The 6,000-nt window shown below is 40.7% G+C and overlaps 1 protein-coding gene across 4 annotated transcripts in view; it reads right to left on the bottom strand.

Moving 5' to 3' along the window:
• Window positions 1-4,220, bottom strand: part of LOC133342293 (BTB/POZ domain-containing protein 3-like) — a 43,409-nt gene extending 39,189 nt beyond the window's left edge. For all 4 annotated transcript variants that reach the window (XR_009755111.1, XM_061551367.1, XM_061551368.1 and 1 more), the window contains exon 1: window positions 4,085-4,220. The gene's annotated coding sequence lies outside the window, so the exon portion shown is untranslated. The remainder of the gene's footprint in view (window positions 1-4,084) is intronic.
• Window positions 4,221-6,000: the final 1,780 nt, after the last annotated feature.

Below are 6,000 nucleotides of genomic sequence, written 5' to 3' on the forward strand. Positions count from 1 at the left end.
ACCAGACGTCTTGGAAGATGTACGAATTACACTTTACCCCGCCACATTCCACCTGCTAATTGACTTAACTGCGGTGCACCCAGAATCAGAATCTGTATTTATACTGTAGGAGGAATCCGATGAGCTATAAAGCTGTTTTTCACAGATGCCCAGGAGGGGCTGGTCGGAACGTTACAACAAACAATACAAAACCACGATTGAGTGCAGAGTACAGGAAAGGTAAGCAAATGAATAAAACATATGTAATAATAAAACGAATCTATTGTGTTCTACCAGGTTAGGCCCACTTAGCTATTAGCTTATTTTTTCAGAAGCGACCTAACCACAAATTATAGCTCAACGAAGTAACACATCACGTGAAAATGTATAGCAGCAAAATTATCTAGATAATATAAACCCATTTAGACTGCAAGGGGATTTAGAAAATCGCCCAATTGTTTCCACTGCCGCACCGGGAGATTGAACTGAGCAGGCGACCTCTTGATTCCGAGTGAAACGTGCTAACCACTACACCACAACAGCTTATTTCATTTCTGGCATAAAGGAAATACAATTACTGTTCATTGCTGGGCATTGCTATGTGTGCGGTAAACCGGGAACGGGTTTTTCATGCACTTGACAGTAATGCAAAACAAAACGATTTTAGCAACCCGAGTAATAACACTTTCACAAGTCTCGCCGGGATTAGTTATGATCAGTTTCAGTAAAACGTGGGATTTTAAAGATTTGCCCCACGGTTGAAAAAACAGATTTACAATGCATAGGACAGGAGACGTAAACACAAGTGTCGAGTGTAAATAAAGTTTACATGAGAAAAGGGGTAAACATTTTGAACCGGAGTGGTTGAAGTAACAAAAACACGTTTCAGAAGATTCGAGGGAGCAAGACTCAAGAATGCCAAACCGAGTCACCGCAGTTTTTTTTTACAAATTTTTAAAGTGTAAAGTATAAATATGCCAGTGGGAAAAACTGTGTTTTAAGTTGAATTAATGTTTTAAGTGGTCGACGAGAATTTCTTAAAATTCACTGTGGGTAAAAAATGTTAAATTACTATCACAGACGCGAATTCTTTGGTGCTGCTGCGCTGGCAATGATACAAAAGCACAATTAACAAAAAACTCAAATTCATCAAAGGAAAAAATACATAATAGGCCATGGCCATGAAGAAGGGCCATTGCTTTAAACGTCACCCATTATATTTTTAATATATAATAGCCCAGAAATGTGTGTAACGCACGTGACGTCACTCCACATGCCACACCCCCCGTCATTAATAATAAAATAATCATGGGTGGGTGGATTTTTACACTCACGCAGAAGAAGGTTGAGTGGAAAGATATTTTTTTTCGCAAAGTCGCTTCAAATATGACGTTTCTTTACAGAAAGTGACGGTCAAAAATAAATATACGCAGCACAGTGCTACATTCGCACGTGACGTCACTGCAAAAGAGGACCTCCCTCCTCATTAATAATCATGAGCGGGTGGATTTTCACTCCTGCAGGTCGAGAGGAAATATTTTTTTAAACGCAAATTCGCTTTCATTTGAAGTTTCTTTATTGAAAGTTAATCAAATAAATAATTATACGCAGCGACAAAGTGTCTTTGGTGTCTTTATTATATATACATTTCTCCGTGATTTTCCAGACATTGTATCGAATTCAATATGAATACATACAACCCCAGCGAGCGAAAGCAGAAGAAAATAAAGTATCAGAGCAGTGATTTCGAACTAATTTAAGGTGAGTTAAATGCAGTGCTACAGTGACATGAAGTGAGGTGTTTTATGACATAGTTTTGTGCAAGAATCACTGCCATTAATACACCGTGTTTGAAAAAGATGGACCCGATTTGAAATCGCTATATCTCTGCAACCACGAACCGCCCATGAATGAAACTCTTACCACTTGAAAGGGCGGGGCATAGAGAGGAGGGTGGGGCATAGAGAGGGCAGGGCATAGCGTTTAAAATGATTACCGCTCGATGCCTCTCCCAGCGCACAAACAGTTTTTAGTCTCAGTCATTCGCAAGCCACACTGCCTCAACGTTGGATAGGTCGCACGGGACCCCAAGACTTGGCGCTACACTCTTGGCCCCCAAGATCACCCCCAGACATCACACCCACACGGTCTTTGACCCACGGTCAAAGACCGTGTGTTTGTGCCACCATTAGCGACTAATCTGGATGCCCTTAAAAACAGAATCACGGCAGCGGTGACTTCAGTGAAAGAAGACACTTTGAGAGGCATTTGGGACAAATTCAAGTATCGTCTCGATGTTGTCTGTACAGCAGGTGGAGGGCACATAGAGCATTTATAAAATGGTTAGTAAAACTTGATAACTCATTAAACTGTAACGTTTTGTGTAATTGTAACATATTGCCATCGTGATATATACTGCTTTGAAATTGGGTCCATCTTTTTTTAAACACCCTGTACAGTACAAGAGATTCACACAAAATATCGTATACCGAGGTTTCATTTTTTAACCTTCTTGGTTCTTTCGGTAAAGTCACGTATAAGGGAAATAATAAAATAATAAAACATAATAAAATACAATTCTTACGACGTTTCAGCCACAACGCAAGCAACCGTCCTCAGGTGAAGAACAAGTCTGTCAGACGCTGTCTTTCCGACAGACCTGTTCTTCACCTGAGGACGGCTGCTTGCGTTGTGGCCGAAACGTCGTGAGAATTGTATTTTATTATGTTTTATTTTTATTATTTTATTATTTCCATTCTACGTGACTTTACTGAAAGGACCAAGAAGACGAATCCCTGCAGTCACGAAAGCTTTAAATCGAAATTTATTTTTAAGTGAAGAAATTTTTATTTACGTGCAACAATTCCTAATAAAAATGTACAATCACAAGAAAACGTAAATGTACATCTTTAATATTACATCTTCCGTCCTAGGACGGGCAAAAGGCTAATTGAAGGTCAATTAAATACAGTGCTACAGTGAAATTAAATGAAGTGTTTGGTTTTTTCGGTAAAGGCACGTAGGTAGAAATAAAAATAATAGAAATAAAATAATAAAACCTAAGAGTATGAATCCTTGCAGCCACAAAAGCTTCAAATCTAGAAGTGTTGGATGACATCGTTTTGTGCAAGATTCACTGCCATTAAAACAGTGCTACAGCGAAATGCAGTGCAGTGTTTGATGACATTCTTCTGTGGATGATTCACTGCCATTAAATGTACACAAGATACAATTATACTCTGCTCAATTTTTTCGTAAACTTTACAGCTTCCGTCCTAGGACGTGGCAAAAGGCTAATATCTTTATATTCATACTCTTGTGTTTCTTTCGGTAAAGTCGCGTAGGTAAAAAAGAAAAAAATAATTATAGAAATAAAATAATAAATCACGACGTTTCGGAGGCAATACAAGTCTCCGTCTTCAGGTGAGACCGTCACAGCTAAATATTTTATATTGACGATTGTGTCGAATCACAGACAATACGGCATCATCAAACAATATCGATTGTACGTGATAACAACAAGTTTGAAAGTTGAACTGGTGTAACAAGATGGCAGCAAGTCTGCAACATTTAAGGAGAGTGCAAAACTACATTAACTTCAACTGTAACAAAAACAGGAATGTAATCCAGTGAATGAAAATTGCTCCACAAGTAGGAAAACAGTTTAAGTTCTAAGTGAGAAAAACACACAAACACAAATACACATTTTCGCGGGATTCACCCCGATTACGAAACACATTAACGTCAACGTTTACGCAGTGAGGCGTATTTAAATACAGGTTAAGCTGAACAATTTGGTGGAATTCAAAGACATCTGTGCCTCTAAAACATTTTACTGGTACAGTGACGCGATTCTTGGGTTTCTACCCAGTGTACCATTACACAGTACAAGCGTACACACAGGCACACAACAACAAGGGCGTTATACACAATAACACAACACGTTAACAACGTACACTCATGCGTGTGTACATACACACACAACGCAGAGATGTGCTGCGGTTCAAACAATCACAAGTTGAACGTGACTAGTCGCTAAAGTGAAGTCACTCGCACACGGCTCAATCCGATCACGTAAAGACACTTCGATGCGTATTCGTCTTACCCTGTCGCGTTAGTCCTCGTCGTTTAACCAGCTGTGCATAAATAAAGAGGTGAACTTGTTAAAGCGTTCTGAAGGAGCTATATGTGTGTGTGTAACATTTAACGCTTCGCTTTTGTTTTGCTTTTTTTCTTCCTTGAGTCGCCTACCCCGCCCCCCGACTCCTCCTCCCCCCGCCCCCCACGTGATGTCAACTCAGGGGGGGGGGTCAAAAGGTCACGAGGGGAGGAGCCAATGCCCCGTTATACGTCGTCTCGCAACTACGTCGCCGCTTCGTTATTCCTCTACCACTGCCAAATTTGCGTCGGTTTTAAACCCACGCTTACGTCCCTTTCTCGTCGTCCTAGTCAGCATTCGCCGCCGCCTACCCTGTCCGTCAGTTTTATTTACGTCGTTTCGATATCGGACGCAATCCCCGACGTAAACCGATGAATTGCCGTAATTGGTGTTTGCAGGGGTCACGTGCTGCCTGCAGAGTTGATTATTCAGAGTGTTCATCGATGAATGGATGCATTGAATCGGTTAGAATCGATCGAACCACGACAAAAAATGAATGCAAAGACACATTGCACATGTGGAGAGTCGAATCGTGCACGAATAAGAATTTTTGCCTTGTATGCAAATTCATATTTTTGCACTGCTTGGAATATTAAGAGAAAAAATTAGGTGAATGTAAGTGGAAGATTATACACGTGTGAACTTAAATTGTGACTTACGAACACGATTATGTAAGAGATTGTATAACTTATCGGCGGGTATTTGTATCAGTGTGTGTTATAGGCTTTGAGCAGGATCATAAAAATCAACAATGAAAAAGAAAATGGACCAAGAGTTGCAAACTGCGTAATGCTGCACTGAGAAATGCTTGCCTGGAATTACATTGGGACATCAAGAGGAACACGTGGATTAGAGAAAATACCCACTCGAGATACGTTGTGATGCATACTATATTTGTTGGTCGAATCGAATAGGTTAAACGTGTGTTGTGCACCCTCCTCCACCCAACACAGCCAATTAATAAAATCGTCACGTGAACAAACGTGGCAATGTATTACTGTTTCAGCAGCACACCAGTATGTGTATTAATCGGCTGTGTTGGTTGGAGGAGGGTGTAAAGCACATTTTCCGTACGCTATCCTACGTGTTAAATTTCGATGCGTCACATTGACTTAAAACATGTAAGTGTGCTTCTGCATGACACTTCATGGTGAGAAGCAATAGTGGCCGGTGGTCAAGACTCACTAAAGAGTAGCAGACAAGGGAGGGAAACACTCTAGAAAACATGCACCGCTGGAATCGAGCGATGAAATCAGCTCGTGTACAGATGCGAGAGAGATTGTTGCACGCAAATTCGTGACAGATGGGGACGACTTGGGGTGGCCTTCTTCCAGCAGTGGATAGCTCGTTTATTGACATGTCAGCTTTCACAGATACGTCAACACCTTTCTTAACGCTGGGTAATTTTTTTAATAATCTGTTATTGTTAATGATGTCCAAGGGTAAATTCACACTGCGGGTCATTTGCTAATTAACCATTAGGCAGCTGCACTTCTTATTAAGAGCATTCGTCGCAATATATTTTCACAAAATGCAAGCTTAATGAAGGCTGAGAAATTTCACTTGGAAGGTCAAAACAGTAATGAGCCAAAGGAGGGTCGTGTAAGTGAAGTTTCCAGTCAATTACACCTCAGAATAGACATTTACAATGTGTCAGTATCTTGGAGTCACTGCGAAGCTAACCAGGGATGTTTGGAAACATCTCCAAATCGCTAACATGCAAATAAACCTGCAATATATACATCTTTACCAGCAGCACCACGTGGTACTTCTGTTACCCAGCAATGCAGCCGTGGAGTACACATGCTTGGCATGAGCTTGAAAATTTGCGATCACTTATTGCGTGAGATGGACAATGACTG

This window comes from Lethenteron reissneri, chromosome 14 (genome assembly GCF_015708825.2).
Source record: "Lethenteron reissneri isolate LAM-NWPU_2019-01 chromosome 14, ASM1570882v1, whole genome shotgun sequence".
Taxonomy (NCBI): Eukaryota; Metazoa; Chordata; class Hyperoartia; order Petromyzontiformes; family Petromyzontidae; genus Lethenteron; species Lethenteron reissneri.